This window comes from Moschus berezovskii, chromosome 14 (genome assembly GCF_049115385.1).
Source record: "Moschus berezovskii isolate FMDL1 chromosome 14, NW_MosBer_1.0, whole genome shotgun sequence".
In the NCBI taxonomy this organism is placed as follows: Eukaryota; Metazoa; Chordata; class Mammalia; order Artiodactyla; family Moschidae; genus Moschus; species Moschus berezovskii.
Window position 1 is genome coordinate 28,198,460 of NC_142473.1, and position 19,673 is coordinate 28,218,132.

The 19,673-nt window shown below is 45.3% G+C and overlaps 1 pseudogene; it reads left to right on the plus strand.

Annotated features, from left to right (window-relative positions):
- Positions 1 to 9,579, plus strand: LOC129553553 (lysosomal-associated transmembrane protein 4A pseudogene; annotated as a pseudogene).
- Positions 9,580 to 19,673: the final 10,094 nt, after the last annotated feature.

A 19,673-nucleotide genomic window follows, 5' to 3' on the forward strand; every position in this document is an offset into this window, starting at 1 on the left:
ATGCGGAAACAGCTGTCAGTCACTCACCAAGAAGAAAATCTCCACCCAGCACAAGTCCCCACTCTAACTCCTCCAGCCACGCCCTCTCTGCCACTTGCAAGTCTTTTTCCACCCGGGGGACTCCGTGTGTGTCGCCAGAGAGGCTCCTCGGGCCGCCCAGCTCTCCTGGAACCCCTTGCCTTACCCACCGTACTCTCACCCACCCAGTAAGTGCCACAACAGACACCCGAGCCTCAACTGGGCTGACTCCGGAGCCCACACTTTTCTCCACCCCCTCACCAGCAAGGAAGTCATCCATTGAATCCCTCAACATCCCTCATCAGATCCTAAGATCCCACCTTCATCATTCCCTCCTATCTCAGAGGAAGAAGAGCCTCTCCCCAGCAAACCACGCAGTTATTCACCCAGTAAATTTACTGGTTTAGCCCGAGTGGACAGGCCACAATGGGGGATGCTGTAGGAGTTGAAGATAAATGAATGTGGACCTCCACCACCACCAACCCAAAGAATCTGCGGGTGAGTCCTGAAGGTAAGTTGTGTTCAGCGACAAAAGGGAAGTTCCATTCAGCTACCACTGGGATTCAAAAGGACAGCCTTCTTCTTATTGGGAAGATCAAGAAAGGCTTCCTGGAAGAGGCAGCCTTTGAGACAGGCCCTCATAGATGAATAGGGTTTGAAAGGACATATATGGGCATTGGGTGTTCCAGGAAAAGGGTACTGAGGAGGCAAAGGAATGGGGGTAAGGAAGCTTAGAGGGGGGTAGGTCAGACATTTGTCTGAAGTTCATGGTTCAAAGCCAGGCCTACAGCCTACTGTGTGAATGTGGTGACTCATCAGCCCCCCAAATTTTAATTTTCTCATTTATGAAATAAGAGTGATAACCCCTGCTTCGCGTTGAGTAGCCTCCCCTCTCTACCCTTGTCTCCATTCCTTCTCCAAGCCAGAGTGATCTTTCTAAAATGCAAATATGAGCAAGTTAACCTCATCTTCATAGCACCCAGTAGGTCTTTGTAGCTGTCAGGAGAAGCACAGCGTCTTCTGTGATCTCACCCTCCGCAGCTCTCCCTCCTCACCTGCCGGCGCTAACTCCTCCACAGCAGGACTCGGGGTCGTGTTAACACACACGCCCATCCTCACACCTTCACACACCCTCACTCCATGAAGGCATGGCGCCTGCTCTCCCCTTCCGCACCCACTGACCCCTAGGACCCTTCAAGACTCAGCTGAAGTGCCATCTTTCCGGGAAGCTTTCTTCAACCCACAGGGCAGCCATTGTGACCCTATACTATGCTCCTTTCCTTGCCTTTCTCTCTCCCCTTTCTCGCTGGTCTAAGATCCTCGGGTCTGGCTCAAGTCCTAGCACAAAGTGGGAATTCGGTTAATGCACATTGAATAGAAGGAAGGAAAGAAAGAAGGGAGGAAGACAGAAAGAAAGAGGAAGGGAAGGAGGAAGGAAGAAATGCACATTGAATAGAAGGAAGGAAAGAAAGAAGGGAGGAAGACAGAAAGAGGAAGGGAAGGAGGAAGGAAGAAACTAAACAGATTATGTGGCTGAAAGGGTTTTATAAAGTAAAACACAAATATTAAGTATAATAATATATTAATAGTGTGTTAGTTGCTCAGTGATGTCTGACTCTTGTGACACCATGGACTATAGTCCGTCAGGCTCCTCTGTCCATGGAATTCTCCAGGCAAGAACACTGGAGTGGGTTGCCATTTCCTTCTGCAGGGGATCTTCCCGACCCAGGGATTGAATCCAGGTCTCCTGCATTGCAGGCAGATTCTTTACTATCAGAGAAGCCCAATATATTAATTAGAAATATGTAAAAGCTATGGATCATTTCTTCAATGAAATTATACTCCAATCAAGTTGAAAGAGCCCCTAAAGTTGAAGTGACACCCATCTCCCCTGCAGACCACCTTCCCATGTCAACAGGCTTGGTCTGGAGAGAATTCCAGGGCACACTCAGCTTTTTTCCTGTCTCAGATCAAGCGAGCCTGGCTTGACATTCAGCCTCTGAACAAACTGGCCTCACCTGGGATGCTGCCCCAACTCAACACTCACCTGTCCAGGCTCCTGTGGTAGCCTGCAAAAATGGTCTTTAATGACACAGGTCCTCCTTTTGAGTAATAAAGATTTACTAAGAGTCACCTATGGGCAAAGCACCTGGCTTAGCCATGTGAGGGATGAGAGAGGGATATAGATGTCAGCCCCCAGGGAAAATGAAACCAGCAGGCTGGCCACACGGGGCCCCCTCTAGGATCCAGCCTGTGCATCAGAGCTGCCAGAGGCAAAAGGAAAAGAGGGCGGCAGAGGATGAGATGGTTGGATGGCATTACTGATTCAATGGACATGAAATTGGGCAAATTTCCAGGAGATGGTGAGGGACAGGGAGGTCCGGCATGCTGCAGTCCATGGGGTTGCAAGAAGTTAGATTTGACTTAGCCAAGGAACAACAGCAAAGAAGCCCAAGGGTGGGGTCAAGGGCGGGGTTGAAAGAGAGAGGGGTCAGAACAGGGCTTAGCCTTACCATGTGGGTCAGTGGCACCTGGGGGTCTACTAGGCAATGTCCTGGCTCTGTTCTTGGATCAGCATTGATTAAATAGCCTGGCCAGCTTGGTTGGAGGCTGAGGTCTCCCTGCTTCACACATGGCTCCTCCCTTCATCGCCCTACACACACACACACAGACACACACACGAGAGACAATGAACTCTGCTCAGAAACCATGAATAGACCCCTTGTTGCAGGAAAGGGGGCCAAGGACTAGACTGGGCTGGGCAGCCCCAGCCCCTCTCATCTGCTAACTGGAAGCTTAGAAACAGGGAAAAAGGTTACAAGGAGGAGGGGATGCCAGCTCCTGTTGCTTAGCAACCAGGTCCCTTGTGCCAAAAAGTGTGCCCCATGCATGCTGGCATAATACACCCCCACCCCCTTCCTGCTGACAGGGCTGTATTCAGGAGACTGACATTAGCATTTGTTGAAATGTTTCTGAACCCTGCAGATGAGATCTCACCTCTGTGTGGGTTGGCTTTCCCAGCAGTCTGGGGCTGTCTCTGTGCTGCAGTTGGGATGATGACGACGGATCCCTGTCTCCTCTCTTCTCCGGGCTGTGCTTGTCACCCCAATGCCAGGGAAATGGGCCCTCTCCGCCTCACTGCCCTGGGAGCCAGTTGCTAGAGGAGACTTCAGTGCCATGTTGCTTCAAAGCACGAGGATGGGCTGAACACACCTGGGAGCCATATCTGTTTAGCCAAGGAGGCAGAAGAGGTCTCAGGGAAGGGAAAGGCTAGTGTGGCTCCTCCTCCTCCAATGCCTCTCGAAGATTCCTCAGATGGGACAGTTAAGAAGATGGGTTTTACAGTCAGCCTTCATCCAACCCCAGTTCTGCTCCTTCCCTTACCCAGCCTCGCCTATAAAGTTATGATCAAGTACCTGCCTCATAGAGCTGATGCTGGAATTAAATGAGTCACTGGGTATCAAAATCTTAGCTATTGAAGATAAAACTTTTAGCAGACTTCCCTGTTGGTACAGTGGATAGGAATCCGGTCTGCCAGTGCAGGGGACATGGGTTCAATCCCTGGACGGGGAAGATTCCACGTGCCGCGGAATAACTAAGCCCATGTGCCACAACTACTGAACCCACATGCTGCAACTACTGAAGCCCTTTCAGCCAGAGCCTGTGCTCCACAACTAGAGAAGCCCCCCACAATGAGAAGCCTATGCACCACAGTCACTGCAACTACAGAAAACCCAGGAGTAGCAGGGAAGACCCAGTATAACCAAAGTACATAAATACTTGATCATTTAAATATATTCTTAAAAATCTTGTAACTTTATATCTAGTGTCTAACAAAGACTCTGTGTAAATATTAGCTGCTATTACGGTATCATTCTCATCATCACACAGAAGTCTCCGCATACAATACAATGAAGAGACAGAGGTCAGCTCTGAGTCAGTCTCAGAAGCAGGAGGAGAACACGATGGCTGGAGCTGAGAAGCCCTTGGCCAGGCACTGAGGTCTCCGGACAATACTCTTCAATACTCTTCATTACCATATGTGAATACTTACTGTGTGTCAGGAACTAACCTGGGCCTGGGGAATGATAAGTCACAGTTAGGAGCTTGCAGGCTGGGAGGAGAGATGGGAACAGATATAAAGAACTGTTTTTGTGAAAAGTGAAATAACGGAGGCATGAACACAGAGGTACAGGAGAATGAAGGGATAGCTTACTCCTTACCCAGAGATGGCTTCACAATGGAGGAGATATTTGAGCTGAATTTCTGAGAAATGAGAAGGCAACCACATAGAAGAGCATTTCAAGTATAGTCCAGGGGATATCAGTGAAATGACAGAGTAAAGGCTCTCAAAAATTGTCTCCTCCATAACAATGAGAAAACTGGCCAAAAATTTGTCAGAATCAACTTTTTTAGAACTCTGGAAAATAATCAAAGGCAAAAGCTATGACCAACCTAGACAGCATATTAAAAAGCAGAGACATTACTTTGCCAACAAAAGTTATATTCAGTTCAGTTCAGTTCAGTTGCTCAGTCGTGTCTGACTCTGCGACCCCATGAATCACAGCACGCCAGGCTGTATTAGGCAAGAAAAAAATAAAGCCATCCAAACTGAAAAGGAAGAAGTAAAACTTTCCTTATTTGCAGATAATCCTAAAGACTCCATCAAAAAGCTATTAGAACAAAAAATAATGGTATGGGTGTGCAGTTAGGGCAAATTCTGGACAAAAGAGACAAAGAAACCAAAAACGTAACTGCCACTTTTGAAGAGCTGCCCCCTGCACACACCACGCCCCTACTGGGCAAGCCAAACACCTAAGCCACCTCTCCAACCCGACCCCTGGACACACCCCTACCCTCACCCCATATAAGAAACACTGCCACTCAGGGAGCAAGCAAGCTTGGGCACCTGTTGTTTGCTCCTGCTCCCCCCTGCTGTAACAAGAGCCCCAGTAAAGACTTGCCTGGAAACAAATGAATTTAGCAAAATTTCAGTATACAAAATCAATAAACAAAAATCTATTGTGTTTCTCGTATGTTGTCATATGTGAAACGAATCACTAGTTCAGGGTTGATGCATGTTATAGGATGCTCGGGGCTGGCGTGCGGGGATGACCCAGAGGGAGGATAAAGGGAGGAGGGAGGTGGGAGGGGGGTTCAGGAGGGGGAACTTATGTAAACCCGGGGCGAATTCATGTCAATGTATAGCAAAACCAACCAATATAATATTGTAAAATAATTTGCCTCCAATAAAAAATAAATTAATTACTTTAAAAAAAAGAGCAAAATTGCAAAAAAAAATCTATTGTGTTTCTATATACTAATAATTAACTATTAGAAAGATAAATTAGGAAAATGATCCCATTTACAGTTGTATCAAAAAGAATAAAATGCCTAGGAATAAATTTAACCAAGGAGGTGAATATCTGTACACTGGAAAGCCAGAAGACATTGATTTTTTTAAAAAATTGTAAAAGATAAAATTTGTGCTCATGGATTGGAAGAATTAATATTGTTAAAATGTCCATACTACCCAAATCAATCCAGAGTCAACATGTCAGGAGACCTGGGCCTGGATGGCCTCCAATGTGCTATGACTTATTCGCCTTTCAGAGCATCAGTTTTCTCCTTTGATAAGAGAGATGGTAGATTCAATGGTCTCTTTTAAAAAACTTTATACGTATGACCAATGTCAAGGAGCTCACTCCCTGTGTTTTCTTCTCATACGTATAAAGTTTTTCAAAAGAGACATCTGCTCAGGGTCTTACCCACTCCCAAACATGCCCCACAAACCCCATATTCACTGAATGAGCAGGCTCCAAGAGAAGAAACCCTGCCTGTGACCACAGCTCTGGCTAGTGCCTATGGAGTTCCAGCTTGATCGTTATCTCATATCTGCCAGTGAATGACAGCGTCAGCCTTTGTGGATTTAAGCCTGCCCATGATCTTCTCTGACTGCCTCCCCTGTGGATTTCAGACTTGCTTAGACAGTCTCTATAATTGCTCTCACTTTATCCTCTGGAGAGGGAAAGGTTGGTGCTTCAGGAGGAAAGCATGTCTGGCGTAATGCCGGCTTAAGATTCTGGGACACTCTATATACCCCTTAGTCCCATCCATCCCCCCTCTTTAGCTTCGTCTATCAGCAATGAGCCAATCAACCTCACAGCGTCTCCATCTGTAGCATTGTCCACCTACACCCACAGTTCCCCACATCCCCTCAAATAGCCCTACCTCCTTCAAGTTCAGTTTGAACTATCCCACCAAGGTTAGTCCAAGCCACCAGACCCTCTACTGCCATCCCACAGGCTAATGAGGCCCAAGCACATCCCCTTCCATCCAATCCTCTGGAAAGTATTTATCTCGATGAAGAAATTAAACGAACGACTCCTAAGTCTAATAAGAAGGAGGATTTAATGAGTGAAAATTGGGAAAATGCTAGATCCAGTTAACTTATTCCAGGCCATCACTGCATATCAATGAACAGCGAAGAAACCCCAAGTGTCTGTTGCCGTCTTGCTTGCTTTGAATACAAAGAAATAGATTAGCGTGTATTTAGAAGAAAAAGAAATCTATGTGGTCTCCTATGGTAATGAGCTGCTTACTTTCATCAGTACATTGTCTTGGAGCACTCCCTTCTGTCTTGCTATTTTACCTGAAGTCTAGAATAGGGGATGCCCAAGCATTTCCAAAAGGGGAGGGACGCCCCTCAGAAGGGTCCTGCCGGGCGTGGCATGCGTGTTTGCTAAGTCTCTTCCGTCGCGTCTAACTCTTTGCAACCCCCTGGACCGCAGCCTGCCAGGCTCCTCTGGCCATGGGATTCTCCAGGCAAGAATACTGGAGTGGGAGGTGACTCCTACTCAGTCTTCTCCCCTCACTAACCCCTTTTCTCCCCAGCAAGAAATTTGACTTTTCTTTGGCAAATGGAAATTGGAACTACCTTGGGATCATCTTTGCCTGTTCCTAACTCTTCACCTTCCATCAGTCATTCAAATTGATCATCTCTCAATTCTACCCTTTCTTCCAACTACCCACAGCTTCCCCCTGACCATCCACCAGCATCTTCCCCAGAATGACTCTAACACCTACCCAGTTTAGCTCCTGCTTCTCAACTATTCCATTCTAATCAATCTGTACCTTTACTCCTTCCTTTTCAGGAAATCTGGATGCTCAAGTATCAACATGAAAGGATAAAATAAATGAAGATGTACCCTTCTTTTTTTACCATGCTGCCAAAGCAGCATTTCCCAGAGCAAATCTAAACAGATTAAAAGCCTACCATGGCTCTCAAGCTCCCGTGATAAAAAGCATCCATTCATTTACTCAACCATTCATTCAGCAAGTTTTTGTTGCTTCCTGCCAAGTGCCAGATATGCCATTCTAGACTCTGGAGTTACATTAACAAACGAGTCAGGCAGAGCCCCTGCCCTCAAGGAGGTTATAGTCTAGTTTATAGTCTAGTCGGGTCAAGCCAACAATTAGAGTGCACTTTCTGACAGGGAAGAACAGGAGGTAACGGGAACACGTAAATCCAGAATGTTCCTAGCAGGGCACAGACAGTCTTTTCCAAGTATATCCAACAGACTTTTCTAGTCTGATCTTTTTCTTCCCTTAACCCCTTTCGCATAAGCCAGTCACTAGTCCTTCCTGCACTAAACCACAGCATCTGTGTTCCTGCTGTCCTCTATTCCTGAAAGACCGTTCCCCATTTTACTAGTTATTTTAGTCCACCAGTCAGCCAATATATATTTGTTGAGAATGTACTACGTGCCAAGCACTGTGCAAGCACCAGAGATACAATGCTGAGCAAAATCACACTCAATCCCTGCTTCAAAGATCTTACCCTGGTTAATGGGAAGAAACACACACCAACCAAAGGACCACAGAAGGTGCTCAGTTACATCTCTGAGGAAGTGCTCTGAGGAGTACCTGGTGCGAAAGAGACATAAGACTGAGCCCGAACCTGTGGCCTCTGCATCGTCAGGTGGATTCTTAACCATTGGACCACCAGAGAAGTCCTAGGCAGCACCTTTAGAGCCTGGCAATCATTTTTAAAATGCAGCCCAGGAAGAGTCGTTGTTTGGCTTGTACACAGTGACAGAGCCATCGATATTCAACCGCAGGGCAGAAGGCATTTGTTAGGGGCCTGGCCAAGAAAGAGGCCCTCAAGATTCCCAACGGTGTCCTTGACTTTGAAGCGGAGCCTCAGTGACCAGTCCCACAGCACCGGGTGCTGCGACTATTGCGAAGTCCGCACCCAGACGATCGTCCTGGGGGCCTGATATACCGTGGTCAACCTGCTAATTGCAATTCTGCTGACCGTGGAGGGAACACACCCAAACTCAATGCCAGCTGTCAACATTCAGTATGAAGTCATTGGCAATTACTATTCGTCCAAGAGAATGGCTAGTAATGCCTGTGTTCTTTTTTGCTGCCTCTGTTCTTATGTTTATAATCAGTTTAACATTCAGAAAACTAAGATCACGGCATCTGGTCCCATCACTTCATGGGAAATAGATGGGGAAACAGTGGAAACAGTGTCAGACTTTATTTTTTGGGGTTCCAAAATCACTGCGGATGCTGATTGCAGCCATGAATTAAAAGACGCTTACTCCTTGGAAGGAAAGTTATGACAAACCTAGATAGCATATTAAAAAGCAGAGACATTACTTTGCCAACAAAGGTCAATCTAGTCAAGGCTATGGTTTTTCCAGTGGTCATGTATGGATGTGTGAGTTGGACTGTGAAGAAAGGTGATCGCCGAAGTATTGATGCTTTTGAACTGCGGTGTTAGAGAAGACTCTTGAGAGTCCCTTGGACTGCAAGGAGATCCAACCAGTCCATTCTAAAGGAGATCAGTCCTGGGTGTTCATTGGAAGGACTGATGCTAAAGCTGAAACTCCAATACTTTGGCCACCTGATGCGACGAGTTGACTCACTGGAAAAGACTCTGATGCTGGGAGGGATTGGGGGCAGGAGGAGACGGGGACGACAGAGGATGAGATGGCTGGATGGCATCACTGACTCGATGGACATGAGTTTGAGTGAACTCCGGGAGTTGGTGATGGACAGAGAGGCCCGGCGTGCTGTGATTCGTGGGGTCGCAAAGAGTCGGACACGACTGAGAGACTGAACTGAACAGAACTGAATTGAACGCTGGTATACGGAGCAATTTCTTATCAATTGGGTTGGTTGATTCCACTCTTCTGCTACTGGCTTTTTTACTTTTTTCTCAGCTGCCTGGTTGCTATCAGTTCTCTCACTTATTTGCCAAGAATCAAAGAATATCTGGATCAATTACCTGATTTTCCCTATAAAGATGCCCTCCGGGCATTGGACTCCAGCTGCCTTCTGTCCATTGTTCTTGTGTTCTTTGCCTTGTTCATCACTTTAAGGCTCATCTGATCAACTGTGTTTGGAAGTCATGAGTACATCGATAGCAACATGCCATAGATTGCCGTGTGCCCGGCCTTTGAAGCACCTCCCCAGTATGTTTTGCCAACCTATGAAATGGCTGTGAAGACGCCTGCGAAGGAACCAATGCCTCCTTATATACCTGCCTGAAGAAATTCTGCCTTTGCCAATAAACCCTGTACCAGCTTTTTGTCCTCTTTATTTTACAGAATGCTGCCAAACAGGGCTCTTCATACTTGTTTGATACAAAGTATATTTTCCTTTGTTCAAGCATTTATTTTCAAACACTAACAAGCTATTTGGATACCTATTAAAAACCAGATTTTGTTGTTGCTGTTGTTAAGAATATTACATTTTAGTGGTTTTTGAAGATAATCTAGGTTAAGCAAGAGCAAATTGCCATTGTTTGCCTTTGATTGGGGGTGGGTGGAAAGGGGACATTCTCTATACACATTCTTTTTTAACTGTGCACTTTCTTTATATAATAGTTTGCATTTTGGTTATTTGCTGCCCTGTATACTCCAGGAAGAAGGAATTAAATATTCAGAGTGAATAAATTCAGTGTAAGATCTGAAGTTTTCAGCTATGAAAACAGGAAAAAACATATAACATTTTAATTTGACTGTGGAAGATGACAGTTGCATGCTTCTAATTTGTATGTGTTTTCATCTTTGAGATAAGATGCTTTAATAAATCTCTTAAATATTTTAAAAAAAAGGAAAAAAGTCTCCCAGGGATGTGATCAGCTTGCCACCATCCCTTAAGACCCAAGTCAAATGTCCCTCTGTCTTCACAATATCCCAGGCAGTCCCTGTCCTGGAGAGCTCCCTCCAGCAGCCTGGACACTCTGCACGGGGGTGACAGCGAGGTGACAGGTAGGTGCTCAACAGCAGAGACTGTCCCCTCAGTGGCACACAGTGTCTGGCACATGGAAAGTGCTCAGTAAAGAGTTTTCGCAGCCAATCCCTCAATCCATAGCTGCAGTTGTCAGTTTCACTTCCTCCCCACCATCCTGCCCAGTCAGGAAAGACCCACCCCGCTGCGTTGGTTCTTGGCTTCTAAGCAATCTCTCTGTCTCCTTTTTTTCTAAATTTATTATCAATTGGAAGATAATTGCTTTACAATATTGTGTTGGTTTCTGCCATGTATCAACATGAATCATCCACAGGTATACAGATGTCCCTTCCCTCTTGAACCTCCCACCCATCCCACCCCTCTAGCGTGTCACAGAGTGCCAGATTTGAGCTCCCTGCGTCACACAGCAAATTCCCACTGGCGATCTAATTTTGCACAGGGGAGTGTGTGTGCGTTTCGTGCGACTCTCCATGCGTCCCGCCCTCCCCTTCCCCCACTGCGTCCACAAGTTTCTGTCTTCTCTGTGTCTTCAGCTCCATTGCCGCCCTGCAGATAGGTTCATCAGCATCTTTCTAGATTCCGTATTGGGCCTCCCTTCTTTCCCCTCATAATCCATGCTCCATGCCTACCAGGTTTCCTTCCTAAACAGAGGTCAGCCCAGGCCACTCTACTACTTACAGAAGCTTTCACGTACTCCCCAAAGCCTGCAGGATCAAATGCACACTCTTCAGGCCAATTACTCAACGTCCTTCACAATCCAAGCTCAAACTAATCTTTCTGGCTTCGAATTTCACTGGAGCCTTCCTTCCCTGGACCCTTTATTCCATCTACAGTCAAGGCTCTAGAATATTCCTCAAGCAGATCCCCACTCCCCCCGCCCCCATGCCTCTACTGAGGCTGCGCTTCCCTCGTGTTTTCACAATTGGAAAACTTCTGGTGCTTCAAGATATAGCTCAACTGCTAACCCATCCCAAAACATCTCCTCTCAGCCCCCAAATCCAAAATTAGTAACATCTTTTCTTTGTATTAATACATAGTCATTTCTAGCACCTCGCCCAGTAGCCAACACGTCCTAGTCCCATCCCGCCCCTGCCCTGCGCTGTCCCTCATCAGCCACTGAGGCAGCCATGAAAAGTAGAATGTTTGACAGAAACCAGCACAACATTGGAAGGCAATTACCCTCCAATTAAAAATAAATTAATTAATTAACAAAAAAAAAGGTGGGAGGGACGGGAAAGCAGCTCCCTCTCCCCACGTGGGAGCCTGCATTCCCAGGAGGAAACGGAAACAAAGCCACGCTTGTTCACATCTTCAGACAAAGAAACAACCTGACCCGTATTCTAGGAAATGGTTTCTAAGCCTACAAAGAAGCAGCCATGGTTTCTGGACAATTTCTTAAGCTCAAAAATAAAATATCAAGTCTGTGATTTACATACTATAAATAAAAGTGACCTCCCCGGATTGCTCATTTTGTCACTCAAATCCCTCTTTTTCATTGTGCTTAAAAGCCATTGGCTTTGGGAGCCGTTCAAATGTATATCTAAAGACATAAATGTAGGAAATGCTCGGTGGAATATAAACTGTAGGATGAATTCCCCACATGGGGAGTCAGCGGTGTCACTCTTGGACACAAAGGGCAATTTTTAGCTGCCTTAATCAAGACACAAAGGAGTAGCAAAATAAATCAATCATGTGTTTGATTAAAAGTATCCTCCTAAACATCTGCTCCAGGTCAGCAATAGCAAACACCTTAAATCAATGTTAAACGACTGATGTGACTGTAAAAGCTTTGTCACTCAGAGAAAGGCAGTCAGTCTCTCCATGTACAAATGTTTTTGATATCCACTTTGGCACTCACTGGGCTTCCCTGGTAGCTCAAACAGTAAAGAATCGGCCTGCAACACTGGAGACCCGGGTTCAATCTCTGGGTCGGGAGGATCCCCTGGAGAAGGAAATGGCAACCCACTCCAGTATTCTTGCCTGGAGAATTCCATGGATAAAGAAGCCTGGCAGGCTACAGTCCATGGGGTCGCAAACAGTCAGATACAACTGAGCAACTAAAGTTCACTTTTTTTGTCACTCACTGGTCTCTTCTTTCTTCTGCAAGACTGGCTTTCATCAGTTATCCAAAACACATCAATGGCTGATTGCAAATGGTGGGGTTAGGGCACTGCACAAAGTTCTCTGCTGTCTTGGAATTCATAGTCCAACGCAGACACACACACGCAAAACAGAGGCAACAAAATGGCCCCAGTAATGCGTTGCATGGCACACACAACATAAGCAAAATCAGATTTCCCTTCATGTTCACATCATCCTGTGTGAGGACAGCTCCTTTGAAGTTCACTGTTTTCATGATCACCCCGGGAGAGACACTAGGCAGGAGACTTCTATCTCCATTTGATTAATGATCACAACGAGAGCAGAGGGGCTAAATGCTATGCCCAGGTTCATGCTGGCGAGTCCAGTGCCAAGGGCAAAAAATGCATCTGTATCTTCTGACTTTAAATCCAGAGCTCTCTCCCTCTCTCCAGGCTGCCTCCCACAGACCTGAGAAGATCAGAGAAAAACAGACAACCTTGGTGCCCTTGGAGGAAGAGAGAAATCTAGAGCTAGTGTTTAGGTGGGGGAGACAGGAAGAGGCTTGAGGAACTAAGGCAGCTTGGACAGGTGGGATGCAAGAAGCTGACAAATCCAGCTGAGGGAGATTTTTGGAAACTTTTTTTTTGATGACTGTGTTGGGTCTCTGTTGCTGTGTGGGCTTTTTCTCTAGTTGCCGCCAGTGGGGGCTACTCTCCAGCCACAGTGTGTGGACTTCTCATTGCAGGGGCTTCTCTTGTGCAGCACAGGCTCTAGAGTGTGCTGACTTCACCAGCTGCGGCACGTGGGCTCAGTAGTAGCAGTTCCCAGGCTCCAGAGCACAGGCTAGTAGTTGGCACACACGTTTAGATGCTCCGCAGTGTGTGGGATCTTCCCAGACTGGGGATCAAACCTGGGTCTCCTGCATTGGCAGGCAGACTCCCTACCACTGAGCCACCAGGGAACTTTTTAAAATTATGGGAGAGAACTGACTTGATTTGTGGCAAGACGAGAAAAGAGGTAGATGAAAATGCAGGGCTTTGACTTTTACGGTGGTTCCCATATACTTTTTTTTTTGCCTACGGGAATTTTTAAAATTAATTTATTTTGTATTGAAGGATAATGCTTTACAGAATTTTGTTGTTTTCTGTCAAACCTCAGCATGAATCAGCCATAGGCATACATATATCCCCTCCCTTTTGAGCCTCCCTCCCATTGCCCTCCCCATCCCACCCCTCTAGGTTGATACAGAGCCTCTGTTTGAGTTTCCTGAGCCATACAGCAAATTCCCATTGGCTATCTATTTTACACATGGTAATGTAAGTTTCCAGGTTACTCTTTCCATTCATCTCACCCTCTCCTCTCTCCCATATACTTTTGAAAGACACATTGAGGGTAGGAAATCCTAGATGGCAGTTCAGCTTCCCTCTCTTTTCCTGCCAAAACAGGAACAAAGTTCCCCAGGGCCTGAGGCTGTATTAGGAATGCCTGGGATCAGCAGTGAGCTCCGGCAGTCCATAAACCAGAGTTAAGCAGCAGCTGTCCCAGTAACTTGGTTAATTAAATTAGAGCCCACTGAATGCTTTATTGACCTAAAACTCACTCCAGTGAGCAGGCCCACTTGCAAGGTGACTATGTTCACTGGTTAACAGATTAAATAGAATGGTCACAGAAAATAAGGAGCAATGGGAACAGTCCCCTCGCTGCAAACAAATTATCTGAAGCGCAGCTGCTAGAGAATGACCTGTAGGTGATTTATCTGATGTTTCGGGTTGAATTAGGACTTCCCTGTAGCTCATGTGGTAAAGAATCTGCCTGCGATGCACGAGACCAGGGTTCGATCCCTGGGTCAGGAAGATCCTCTGGAGAAGGGAATGGCAATCCACTCCAGTATTCTTGCCTGGAGAATTCCATGGACAGAGAAGCCTGGCGGGCTACAGTCCATGGGTCACAGAGTCGGACATGACTGAGCGACTCTCACACACACGGGTTGAATTGCCCTCCCTCCACGGGATTCATGTGTGGAGATCTTAACTCTAGTGCCTCTGAAAGGGACCTTATTCAGATATAGTGTCTTTATAGAGGTAAGCAAGTTAAAATGAGGTCATTAGGATGGGCCCTGATCCAATAAGACTGACCGGTGTCCTTAGAAGAGGGGGAATTTGAACAGAGGGGAGACGATATGAAGAGACACAGAGAGAAGATGGACAAGGAGAGAGGCCTGGAAGAGATCCTTCAGTTCAGTTCAGTCACTCAGTCATGTCCGACTCTTTGCGACCCCATGAATCACAGCACGCCAGGCCTCCCTGTCCATCACCAACTCCCGGAGTTCACTCAAACTCATGTCCATCGAGTCGGTGATGCCATCCAGCCATCTCATTCTCTGTCGTCTCCTTCTCCTCCCACCCCCAATCCCTCCCAGCATCAGAGTCTTTTCCAGTGAGTCAACTCCGCATGGGGTGGCCAAAGTATTGGAGTTTCAGCTTTAGCATCAGTCCTTCCAATGAACAGCTAGGACTGATCTTCTTTAAAATGGACTGGTTGGATCTTCTAGCAGTCCAAGGGACTCTCAAGGGTCTTCTCCAACACCACAGTTCAAAAGCATCAATTCTTCAGAAGGTACCAATTCTGCCAACACCTCAATTTTAGATTTCTAGCCTTCAGAACTGTGAGGTGATACAGTTCTTTTACTTAAGTCACCCAACTTCTGGTGCTTTGTCACAGCAGACCTCACCAAGTAACACATCTGGGAACACACAAGAGGCAGAAAGACCCCTGGGTGAGAAGGAATTTTCATGAGAACAGTGAAAAGAGCACCAGCTCTGGAGGCCAACCAAGCTGGGATGGAACCCTGACTTTGTATTATCCACTGTGTGACCTTGGGCAAGACACTTCATCTCTCTGCGCCTTGATTCCTCATCTGTAAAATTGGGATAGTAATATCCTTCTTTCTCAAAATATAGTCTTTGGCTTCAGTTGATCCAGGTCACACATGACCCCTCAGCAACTAGGCACAGTCATCAATGTAAATTATGACCATTTAACAACACCGATGTAATGGATATGACTCATTTTTGTAAAATAACTACAAAGTGCAAGAGAGTCTGAGGTTACCACACCTTCCATGGGATTCTGTGAACGTTGCGACAATTGGGTCCCTTCTCCGTTCTTTTGGCCCCACTGAATTTATCACACATTTGCTCTTTCTCCCTCTGTTAGACTGACGACTTCAGCTTTTCTTTTCTTTTTTTCCCTCAGCTGCCCTGGGTCTTTGCTACGGTACATACGGCAACAGAACATGCAGGCTCAGTAGTTGCAGCAAATGAGTTTATTTGCCCCGTAGTGTATAGGATCTTAGTTCCCCAACCAGGGATCAAGCCCACAGATTCTTAACCACGAGGTCACCAGGCAAGTCCTGAGATTTCAGCTTAATGCTCAGAACTTCTCCTTCATTTGTCTTGCTAGACTTGGGCCAGAGGGGAGAGTTAATTTAGCAGTCTCCAGGACCTCACTCTCACCGTCACTCTGGAGCTCACCCCTGGAGACACCCAAATAGACTTTGAGAAAAAGAAATGCACTTTGATTTGTCTTTTTTGTTTCCTGCTTTAAAAAAAAAAAAAAAATCTTGTCACTTAAACCCTTCCACCTCCACCCCAAATTAATTAACAAAACCAAATGGAAAACCACTTCCTGTAACAATAAGGTCATATCAGTTCAGTTCAGTTCAGTCACTCAGTCGTGTCCTACTCTCTGCGACCCCATGAATCACAGCATGCCAGGCCTCCCTGTCCATCACCAACTCCCGGAGTTCACCCAAACTCATGACCATCGAGTCAGTGATGCCATCCAGCCATCTCATTCTCTGTCGTCCCTGTCTCCTCCTGCCTGCAATCCTTCCCAGCATCAGAGTCTTTTCCAGTGAGTCAACTCGTCGCATGAGGTGGCCAAAGTATAGCACTTTCAGCTTTAGCATCAGAGATCAAATTGCCAACATCCGCTGAATCATGGAGAAAGCAAGAGAGTTCCAGAAAAACATCTATTTCTGCTTCATTGACTATGCCAAAGCCTTTGACTGTGTGGATCACAATAAACTGTGGAACATTCTGAAAGAGATGGGAATACCAGACCACCTGACCTGCCTCTTGAGAAACCTGGATGCAGGTCAGGAAGCAACAGTCAGAACTGTACATGGAACAACAGACTGGTTCCAAATAGGAAAAGGAGTATGTCAAGGCTGTATATTGTCACCTTGCTTATTTAACTTATATGCAGAGTACATCATGAGGAACGCTGGGATGGAAGAAGCACAAGCTGGAATCAAGATTGCTGGGAGAAATATCAATAACCTCAGATATGCAGATGACACCACCCTTATGGCAGAAAGTGAAGAGGAACTCAAAAGCCTCTTGATGAAAGTGAAAGAGGAGAGTGAAAAGGTTGGCTTGAAGCTCAACATTCAGAAAACAAAGATCATGGCATCTGGTCCCATCACTTCATGGGAAATAGATGGGGAAACAGTGGAAACAGTGTCAGACTTTATTTTTGGGGGGGCTCCAAAATCACTGCAGATGCTGATTGCAGCCATGAAATTAAAAGACACTTACTCCTTGGAAGGAAAGTTATGACCAACTTTGATAGTATATTAAAAAGCAGAGACATTACTTTGCCAACCAAGGTCCGTCTAGTCAAGGCAATGGTTTTTCCCGTGGTCATGTATGGATGTGAGAGTTGGACTGTGAAGAAAGCTGATCGCCAAAGAATTGATGCTTTTGAACTGTGGTGTTGGAGAAGACTCTTGAGAGTCCCTTGGACTGCAAGGAGATCCAACCAGTCCATTCTAAGGGAGATCAATCCTGGGTGTTCATTGGAAGGACTGATAAGTTCATATAGTAAAGCTCTATTTGTCCAGATTTGTTGGGAGATTGACTATTTTGGTTAACTTTCCATTCTACTTAAAAGTTATCTTATCAGGATTTCCCTGGTGGCACAGTGGATAAGAATCTTCCTGCCAATACAGGGGACACGGATTCAGTCCTTGGTCCACAAAGATTCCACATGCCTCAGAGCAACTAAACCTGTGTGCCACAACTACTGAGCCCATGCTCTAGAGCCAGAGAGCCCCAAATGCTGAACCCACGAGCCACAGCTACTGAAGCCTGTACGCCTCGAGTCTGTGCTCCAAGACAAGAAAAGCCACTGCAATGAGAAACCCGAGGACTGCAAGGAAGAGTAGCTCCTGCTCCTTGAAGCCAGAGAAAGCCCTTGCACAGCAACAAAGACCCAGTGCAACCAAAAATAAAATAATAACAATAAATAATTAAAATAAAGATCAAAAGTTAGCCTATCAAAGCTAGAGAACAACTTCCAAAGAATTAGAATATAAACCAAATATGCTCAATTCCAAGTGCACTGGGATGGTTTGCTCTTTCCTGGTTCAGAAGCCTTATAGAATTTGTCAGTGTTTCAGGGACAATGTCAGGCCTTCAGTTAGTGCTGAAGAGTCCTGAGAACAAGAGCTGAAGTTATCAATAACTTACACCTCCAGGTGGCATGACTTCTAAATGAATAGGTTTGTATGTATCTGCATAAACATATACATATGTAACTCTACATATGTATACATATACACACACACATCAGTACAAATATCTGCACACAGTCAAGGAAAACAATGTCAAACCCTTCCCACATGAGAGGTCACAAGGGCTACATACAAGGACACTCCAGGTCATGCCACAAATGTGCCCTGCTTTTTATTTGGGCCAAGCTGTCACACATTGTGCGGGGCTGACCTCAAATCAATCCATGACTATCTATTAAGTATACTCTATCCAAGAAGAGCTACACCATTCTCGACCGCAAAGAGTTCCAGTAAAGTTGGAGAAATCCCTACATAACTAAACTCTAAGTTGAGTTCATTGAGGTTGAAGTGCTAAAGTTAACATCTGTGTGGTCATCACTCTGTGGCAGGCCCTGTGTCGTGCATTTTACATAAATCATCTCACTGAGTCTTCTCAGCAAACCCATGACCTCAGTCATTAACTTCATTTTACAAATGAAGATTCTGAGTCTTAGAATAAAAAACTTGCCCAAGGTCACAGAACTAAGTAAATGTAGACTCAGATATGAAACCCAGGTCAGTGTGACTCCACAGCCTATGCTGGCACTTTACCCACCCACCCCCAACCCTGCCTCTTCTGCCCTTCCTTGTACCCAAGTCTGGGTAAACCAGCTGGCCGCTGCCATGATCCTCCAAATTGTCAAAGCTCGCTCTTCTTGTTTCTCCTTTTTCATTCCCACCTACTCATCCATAGCTTCTACTACTCTTCCCCAGGAAACAAAACAAACAAACAAACAAAAAACAGAGAACTAGGATTCAGGCTTTTCAGAAGCCTATTTCTTCTACTCTGAAGCAAACTCCAAGAGGAAATATAATTCAGTGCAAAACTAAAAACATTTTTACCGCCTTTGCTTCATGGAAAAATGATATTACTTTCTTAAGGAGACCATGATTTTATAAAAAAAAATTAGTTGTCATATAGGTCTGCTTCTCCTCTAACTGAACTACTTTTTGTTCCTTACTTATTTGTTTCCCAGACAGTCCAGTGCTTAGGACTATGAACTTCCACTGCAGAGCGCAGGTTCAATCCTTCATCCGGGAACTAAGATCTCACAAACCACATGGCGAAGCCAAAAAAGAAAAAAGAGCAGAGAGAGGTGCCAGAAATAATCTCAAGGCTATAGATATTTTCAAAAAAGACATACTGTTTATATGCAGAATTTTTTTAATGCAACTTATAAAAAAATTAACTTACTTACAAAATAGAAACAAACTCACAGGCATAGAAAACAAATTTACTATTACCAAAGAAGAAAAAGGAAGGGGAGGGATTAAATTAGTAGTATGGGATTAGTAGGTCCACACCACTGCATATAAAATAGATAAATAACAGGGAATTACTTTATAGCATAGGGAACTATATTCAATATCTTATAATAAACCATAATGGAAAAGAATCTGAAGCTGTACACTTGAAATTAACACATCATAGATCACTTATAGCTTAATAAGTAAAATAAAAAATACTTCATACCCTGAGTGAAAGAGGAGGGGAAGGACTTCCCTGGTGGTCCAGTGGTTAAGACTCCATGCTTCCACTCTAGGGCACGGGTTCTATTCCTGGCTGGGGAACTAAGATCCCTCATGCCTTGAGGTGTGGCCAAAAAAGTTTTAAAAAAGAAAGAGGAGAAGGTACTTCAAAACTGAAAATCTGACTGTATAATAAATGTGACAATACAATAAAAAACAG